Genomic DNA, 9,110 nt, shown 5'->3' with positions numbered 1-9,110 from the left:
ATTTGCCATCGAGTGGGCCCCGACTCCTAGTGACCCCTCCTTGGGTTTCCGAGGCAGTTATCACTACGGAAGTAGGATTGCCCAACCTTCCTTCCCAGGAGTGGCTAGTGGGTTTGAACCACCAGCCTCCTGGTTAGCAGTCAAAATGCCCTAGGTGCTATGCCACCAGAGCTGTGAGTTTTTGATAAATGCCCTTACCATATTTGATTACTGATTTAATCTCTTCACTTACTATGGATCTGTTGAGATCTTCTATTTCCTCTTGAGTCAACATAGGAAGTTTATGTGTTTCTAGGAATTTGTCCATTTCATCTAGGTTATCTAATTTGTTGACATAATTACTAATAGTATTGTCTCTTTAATAATAATGAAATAAAATATTGTTATATAATTATTTCCAAAGTTGACAGACAAATGGATCATATTAAAAAATATGGAATACTTCACAAACTTGTCTTCCTTGCACGGGGGCCATGTTAATCTTCTCTGTATCATTCCAATTTTAGTACATATGCTGCTGAAGTGAGAACCATAGTATTCTCTTTTTCTTTTTTTTTTTAATTGTGATTTGGGTGAAAATTTACAGAGCAAATCCACTTCCCATGCAGCACTTCACATACACTTTGTCTCATGACATTGACTACAATTTACCCCAATGCAACAGCTCCCCTCCCACTTCCTCCCGATAGTTACCTCTTCCCTGTTCCCAGCCCTCCATGCACTCCTGCCCCCTGAGCTGTCTCCCTGTGCATAAATAGCCCTTCTTTCTCCCATGATTGTTCTTTCCAAGGAGTGTATTTATCTCAGGTAAATGTTCACTCATGTGCCTGTCTTTTGTTTGGCTAGAAGCCACAGGTGTGAGTTCAATTCCACACCTGAAGGGCAGCTAGGAGCCATAGTCTCAGTGGTTCTACCAGGCTCTATCAGAGGTCCCCCCCCCCTTTCTTTTTCCCAAATGATTTTGAGTTTTGTTCCACATTGTTCTCCCTCTATCCAGGATTTCCTATAGAGATCCTCCTCTGAGTGCTTGACAGTGGTAGCAGGGCACCATCTAGTTCTTCTGGTCTCATAGTCATATAGGCTGAGGATCACACAGTGTACCAGTTGCTTGGACTAATTGTTTCCATGAATCTTTGTTTTTCTTCATTCTTCTTTGCTCTGGACAAGGAGAGACCCATTGTTGCATCTAGATGGATGCTTGCAAGCTTTTAAGATCCCAGTCGCTACTCGCCAAAGTAGGAGGTGGAACAATGTTTTGTATAGTATGTTATGCCCATTGAGCCTGATGTCCCCTGTGACCAGAGTATTCTCTTATAATCCTTTTTATTTCTGTCAAGTCAGTTGTAATATCCCCACTTTCATTTCTGATTTTATATATTTTTATCTTCCATCTCTTTTTCCCTATCAGTGTGGCTATCAATTTCATTGATTCTGTCTATTGGTTTTCTATACTTTATTTCATTTACTCTGCTTTGATATTTCCTATTTCTTCCTTTCTGATAGCTTTGGGCTTGACATGCCCTTCTATTTCTAGTTTCTCAAGTTACGTTATTGACTTAAGATCTTTCTTCTTTTTAAAAAGAAGGTATTTACTACTATAAATTTCCTTCTGAGTGCTCCCTTTCCTGCATCCCGTAAGTCATGATATGTTATGCTTTCATTATCCTGCCACTCTAAGTATTTTCTGATTTTCCTCTTGATTTCTTCCTTGACCCATTGGTTGTTTAATAGTGTGTGTTTCATCTCATTTCATTTCATGTTTGTGCGTTTTCCAGTTTTCTTTCATAATTTCTAGTTTTGTTCCATGTGGTCCATGTGGTCAGAGAAGATACTTTTTATTATTTCAACCTTTTTAAATGTACTGAGACTTGCTTTCTGACATAACATATGGTTTATCCTGGAGAATGATTTGTATGCTCTTGAAAAGAATGTATATTGTACTATCATTGAGTGGAGTGTACTTGTTAGCTCTAGTTATGTCTGTTAGGTCTAGTTGCATAATAGCCAAACCCCAAACCCACTGTCATTGAGTCAATTCTGACTCATAGCGACCCCCATAGGGTTTCCACGGCTGTAACTCTTTATGGAAGCAGATTGCCTCATCTTTCTCTTGCAGAGTGGCTAGTGTGTTTGAATCACTGACATTTTGGTTAGCAGCCAAATGCCTTAATCATCACACCACCAGAGCTCCTTAGTTGGATAAAGGTATTGTTAAAATATTCTATTTTTTTATTGAATTTCTTTCTGAATGTTCTATTCATTATTAAATGTGATGTATTGAAGTCTCTAATTATAATATTAGAACTATTTCTCTCATCAGTTCTGTCAATGTTTCCTTTACATATTTCGGGATTTTGATATTAGGTGCATAATATTATATTATAACAATATCATAATTGTTAGATCTTAATAAATCGATCCTTTTATCATTATATAGTGCCCTTATAACTGATTTGACTTAAAGTCTATTTTGTCTGGTACTAAAATCATCATCTCAACTCTCTTTTGATTACTGGTTGCATGGAATATTTTTTTCCACCCTTTCACTTTCAACAAATCTGTGTATTTTGATCTAAAATGGGTCTATTGTAGACACATATAGGAGCTCTGGTGGCGTAGTGCCTAAGGCACCTGACTGCTAACCAGAAGGTTGGTGATTAAAACCCACCAGCCACTCCTTGGAAGGAAGATTGGGCAATCTACTTCCCTAAGTGACACCACCTCAGAAACCCAAGGAAGGGTCGCTGTGAGTCAGAGACGACTCGACGGCATATAACAACAACAACATAGACACATATAGTTGGATTATGTTTTTCAAATTTATTCTGCCACTCTGCCTTTTGATGGGAGCATGTATTTCACTTATATTCACAGTAATTACTTGTAAGGAAGGACTTACTTCTGCCATTTTGTTGTTTGTGTATGTGTGTGTGTTGCCTTCTTTGTCCTTCATTTGCTCCTAATACTGCCAAAATTTTTGTTTAGTTGGTTTGTTGTAGTCTACTATATTGATCCTTTCTCTATTCCTTTTGTGTATATTTTCAAGATATTTTCTTTTTGGTTTCCATGAATATTACATTTAACATCTTACATTGATAACAATCTGGTTTAAATTGATACCAATTTAACTTCAGTAGTATACAAAACTTTTATTCCTATGACTTCTTCCTCCTCCCTCCTTATGTTGTTATCATCTCTTTTATCTTTATACATCATGTGCCTGTAATATAAATTTATACTTATTTTTATGCATTTGTAAAGCATGAAGGACAAAGCAATTAGAATTACCAACCCCCCCAAAAAAATACCTTAAAACTGGCCCTTATACTTGCCCAAGAAATTACCTTTAATGGAAATCTTTTTTTCTATGTATGGCTTTGAGTTACTGTCTAGTGTTCTTTCTTTTACTTCTAAAGAATTTCTTTTTTCATTTCTTATAAGGCAGATGTTTTGGTAACAAACTTCCTCAGCTTTTTTTTTTTTTTCCCAATCTGAAACTATCTTAATTTTACTCTCATTTTTGAGATACAGTTTTGCCACATATAGGCTGACAGTTTTCTTTCATCATTTTAAATATGTTATTCCATTGCCTTCTGGATGCCACAGTCTCTGCGGAGAAATCGACATTTAATCTTACTGAGGGTCCTTTGTACGTGACAATTTGCCTCTCTCTTGCTGCTTTTAGGGTCCTCTTCTTATCTTCAGTTTTTGAAAGCTTGATTATAATATGTCTTGGCATGGATCTCTTTGTATTTATCCTACATGTAGTTCACCGAGCTTCTTGGATTTGTAGATTCATGTCCTTCATCATATTTGGAAAGTTTTCTGCCACTTTAAATATTCTTTAAATATTTTTCTGTCCCTTTCTCTTGCCCATCTCCATTATGTGTATGTTATTTTGTTTGATATTGTTTCACATTTCCACTAGGTTATACTACTCAGCAGTTTTGACCCACCCTTCTCTCTTGTTGCTCCTAAATTGTTTTTCTTCTAGCTCAAATCTGCTACCAAGTCCTTCCAATGAGGTTTTTTTTTTAAAAAATTTCTGTTAAAGGCATACCTGATTTCACTGTGTTTTGCCTTATTGCACTTCACAGATACTGCATTTTTTTTTTTTTTTACAAATTGAAGTTTTGTGGCAACTCTACACCAAACAAGTCTATTAGTGCCATTTTTCCAACAGCATGTGCTCATTTCATGTCTCTGTGTCACATTTTGGTACAACTCACAATATTTCAAACCTTTCCATAATGCTACTGCACTCTTAATGGACTACAGTATAGGGTAAACATAACTTTTATTTGCACTGGGAAACCAAAACTTTCATGTGACTCACTTTATTGTGATATTCTCTTTATTGCAGTGGTCTGGAACCAAATCCACACTATCTCTGAGATGTGCCTGTACTATATCTTTCAGGTCCAGTATTTCTGTGCAGTTAATTATTATAGTGTCTGTCTTTTTATATTCTCAATTTGTTCATGCATCATTTTCCTGATTTCCTTTAGTTCTTTGAGCTTGTTTAATACTGTTGTACTACAGTTTTCCAATTTATTAAGTGTCTAAGTTTCCATAGAGACGATTCCTTTCCCTCTGTCTAGTTCTTTTGAATGGACCGTGATTTCTAGTCTCTTTCTGTGCTTTTTTTTAAAAGCCAAAACATTAAAATATTACAATATGTTTGCTTTCTCAATTCTCCTATATACACAAAACTTTGCACCATGCTAATATCTGAAGCAAATTCTTAGTTGAGCACAATCTTCAGATTTTGCTCTTTGTTCTCTTCTCCACCCCGTGAGATCTCTTATTCAGGCCAGATCCAGGTTTCAGTCCTTCAGTGGCTCCCAGATTGATTAGAAAACACACACCTAGGGAGGGAGAGTTTACCCTTAGGAAGAGTGTGGTTGAAAGTAGATTATTGCTCAAGCAAAGAACCAGGGAACTTGCCTGGGTGAGTCCTTACTTAAAGTTAGGGTCCTGGCCTTGTCTTGTAGCCATCTTGTAGCCATCTTGTGGCTATGACTCAGGCTGCAAGGTCATGAGACATAGCTGGACCACCATGTAGCCAGGTAGTCAAGACCCAGAACCAATTCTGTAACCCTTTTTAATCTTCAATTATGTACATATCCCAACCATGGTCTTTTCCTTGCTTCTGCAGTCGCACCTGCAACAGTGATGAATAATCTGCCACTGAATCATGATTTTGTGATGATTTCCTTTGTTTTCAATCATGTATAATTAATCCTATGCACGTGACTCAGTGGACTCCGCTCAGCTTTCTGGACTGTGTACATGCTGATGGTTTCCCTCATCCTGGATGATTGTCTTTGTTCAGTTTAAGGCTTAATAAAACAAAGTCTCTATTTTTGAATTTTAGTCTTTTTTTCCCCTAGCACACAGCACGTAGTTTTTGGGAAGCGCAATTCAATCCATAACAAAATGTAAAAACCAAAACTTTCAAAATCTTGAGAAAATATGTTGTTGTCGTTGAGTCAGCTCCGACTCAGCGACTCTATATAAAACACAACGAAACAGTGCCAAGTCCTGCGCCAGCTTCACAATTCTTGCTATACCTGACCCCATCATTGCAGCCACTGTGTCAATCCATCTCATTGAGGGCCTTCCGCTTTTTCATTGACCCTACACTTTCCCAAGCATGATAGCCTTCTCCAGGGAATGGTCCCTTCTGACAACGTGACCAAAGCGGGTGAGAGGAAGTCTGGTCATTCTCTCTTCCAAGGAGCCTTCCACTAGCACTTCTTCCAGGACAGATTTGTTCCTTCTTCTGGCAGTCCATGGTACTTTCAGCATTCTTTGCCAACACCACAAGTCAAACGCACCAACTTTTCTTCAGTCTTATTATATAAGAGAATATATTTTCACCATAACATAGAAAACATTTCTTAGACTAGTGGTTTTCATGTTTTTTGCTCTCATGTCCCTAAAAGAATTTTGAAAAACTATGAATCCTCTTGCACATTTTAAATTTGACATACAAATGTTTTCATCATAAGTTAAAATAATTAAAATCATTAAATAGCTAAAATCGTTCATGGAAATACAGTAGTAATTTGGTACTCACCATCATCCTTTTGAAAGAGCCCTGGTGATGCATAGTTAAGTGCTTGGCTAGAACCAAAAGGTTGGTGGCTTAAATTCTGTAGCACTTAGGTTGTGGAAGGCTACAGTCTACAGTGAGAGTTTTGACATAAATTCAGAAGCCAGTTGAGTTCTTTCTGACCATTAAACCAGCATTGTGGTTAACCCTTATACCTACTGATGTAATGTCCTTTGGAAATAGAGTTTTCTCTGTAATGATAAAGAGGCCCTATCAGTGTAGGGTGTGTTTTAGGCCAATCTTTTTTAAACTATAAAACGAGTAGATTAGGCAACAAAGCAAGGAAGCTTATGAAGATTGCCAAGAACTGTCCTCTAAAACCAATAGAGAGAAAGCCTTCCCTAGAATGGTGCCCTGAATTTGGACTTCCAGCTCCTAAACTGTGAGAAAATAAAGTTCTGTTCATTAAAGTGACCCACTTATGGTATCTCTGTGATAGCAGCACAAAGAAAGACACATTTATGTTTCTAATCAACCTGAAACTAATTTTTTTATAGGGTATGTGTTAGGGGGAATAAAAAGACCACAGATTCAGACTTGTTCTATAGAGACCCTTTTACTAAGCTTTAGGCAGGACAAGGACAAACATCCAGAATGAGAGAAACTATCAGCATGTACACAGTCCAGAAGCTGAATGGAGTCCACTAAATCACCAAAACTAAACCAAATCCACTGGCATTGAGTCGATTCTGACTCACAGTGACCCCCCATTGGGTTTCTGAGGTGGTAAATCTTTACGGAAGTAGATTGCCCCTTCCTTCCAAGGAGTGGCTGGTGGGTTTGAACTGCTGCCACTTTTCTGGTTAGCAGTCAAGTGCCTTAGGCACTGCACTACCAGTGCCCCTTTGCCACTAAATCACAGTCATACCAAAATCAAAACCAAACTTACTGCCATTTAATCAATTCTGACTCATAGTGACCCTCATTGGGTTTCCAGGCTATAGATCTTTATGGAAGCAGACTGCCTCACCTTTCTTCCTCAGAGCAGTTGGTGGGTTTGAAACACTGACCTTTCGGTTAGTAGCCAAATGCCCGAACCACTACACCACCAGAGCTCCTTAATCACGATCATAGTGTTCATTATATTTGGTAGAGTACAAAGGAAATCACTACAAGATCACAATTGGTGGCAGGTCAATTCATTGCTATCTTAGACAGGACTTCAGAAGGAGAAAAGGACCATGACTGGGACATGTACACATTTGAAGATTAAAGAGTTACAGGATTAGGTTCTGGAGCTTGACCACCTGGCTACCTCATGACCATGTGGCCCTGTGTCATAGCCACAAGATGGCTAAAAGACAATACCAGGACCCCAACCTTTAAATTAGATAAGGACACACCCAAGGAAATTTCCTGGTTCTTTGTGTGAGCATAATCTACTTGCAACCACACTCTTCCTGAGGGCAAACTGCCCCTCCCTAGGTTTGTCCTGGACTTGTCTATGCATAGCCACATTGCTGGTTTAATGGTCAGAAAGAAGTCAAATGGCCTCTGAACTTATATCAAGACTCAAAATGGAGTTAGAGCTCCTGCTGTAGACCACAGCTTTCCACGAACCAAGTGCTATAGAATTGAAGCTCTAATACAAATGTCAAGTAGAAAAATATATATTTTTTCCTACTGAACAATTGATAGAAACAGCACTATTTATTAACTAGCCCAGCCATCTTTTCTCCACTAAATTTGCAGTGCTACTCTACAGATTGAATTATGCTCCCCAAAAATATGTGTTGTAAGTCCTGACTTCTATGCCTGTGTTAGGAGCTCTGGTAGTGCTACCTAGAAGGCTGGTGGTTCAAACCCACCAGCCACTCCTCAGAAGGAAGGTTGGGCAATCTACTTCCATAGTGATACTGCCTCAGAAACCCAAGGAGGGGTCGCTATGAGTCAGGTCTGACTCAACAGCACATAACAACAACATGCTCACACGTAAGATCAGGCAATCTCAAGGCCTGACTGATTTAGCAATAAAGATACAAGGAGCCACTTTTAGATTTAGACTATGTTGCTTACATAGTCAGCAAAAGGAAGGATAAGCCTAAGGTGCCACCTTCCCATGATCCTTGTTCCACACACTAAAAAGGATGATAGGGAAACATAGGGGTCACTATGAGTCAGGTCCAACTGACAGCACATAACAAAAACAACATGCCTGTGTTATAATACCATTTGGGAATGGGTTGTCTTTGTTATGTTAAAGAGGAAGGATTAGTGTAGGGTGTGTCTTGAGTTAATCTCTTTTGAGATATAAAAAAAATTAAACAAGGGGGCAGAGAGAGAGATGGGGTAAGATAGATGCCAAAAGGAACTAGGAAACGGAAGCTGAAGAAACAAGGACCTTCCTCCAGAGCCAACAGACAAAGCATTACTCTTGAGCCAATGCTCTGAATTCAGACTTTCAGCCTGTGAGAAAATAAATTTGTTTGTTAAAGCCATCCACTTATGGTATTTCTGTTATAGCAGCACTAGATAAGTAACACAGCCATTTTGGTCATGTTTTGGGTGTTCCTTTCTGTTTCTTAATCTTATTTGCCTATTGTGGACCTTATCACATTGTCTTCATCACTTCAACCTTTATAATAAGTTGATATCCAGAAGGACAAGTCCCCCACCTTGTTTCTCTTCCTCAAAATTATCTTAGTTATCCTTGACTATTTGATATTCCATATGAATTTCAGAGTTAGCTTGCCAAATTCCATGAAACTCCTGTTGAGATTTGTATTAGAATTGCACAGGGTATATCTATACAGTACTGAGTTTTCCTACCCATGAATATTGTTGTGAGGAAGAGATCTAATTACTTACTAAAATCCATCCTCTTCTTCCTTCCTAAATGAACCCTGGTTTATTCTGGGTGGCAAGGTGCCCAGATGTTGTTGTTGTTGTTGTTGTTTGCCGTCGAGTCAAACCCGACTCATAGCGACCCCTCCTTGGGTTTCCGAGGCAGTATCACTACGGAAGTAGGATTGCCCAACCTTCCTTCCGAGGA

At 38.6% G+C, this 9,110-nt stretch overlaps 1 non-coding gene across 1 annotated transcript; it reads right to left on the bottom strand.

Annotated features, from left to right (window-relative positions):
- Window positions 1-427: 427 nt before the first annotated feature.
- On the bottom strand, window positions 428-530 carry LOC122151322. Its single transcript, XR_006164095.1, has one exon. It is a non-coding gene; the product is annotated as a U6 spliceosomal RNA (small nuclear RNA).
- Window positions 531-9,110: the final 8,580 nt, after the last annotated feature.

This window comes from Orycteropus afer, unplaced genomic scaffold (assembly GCF_000298275.1).
Source record: "Orycteropus afer afer isolate SDZICR_OR568_19922 unplaced genomic scaffold, OryAfe1.0 scaffold00388, whole genome shotgun sequence".
Classification (NCBI taxonomy): domain Eukaryota; kingdom Metazoa; phylum Chordata; class Mammalia; order Tubulidentata; family Orycteropodidae; genus Orycteropus; species Orycteropus afer.
This window is presented reverse-complemented; position numbering and strand designations above follow the sequence as displayed.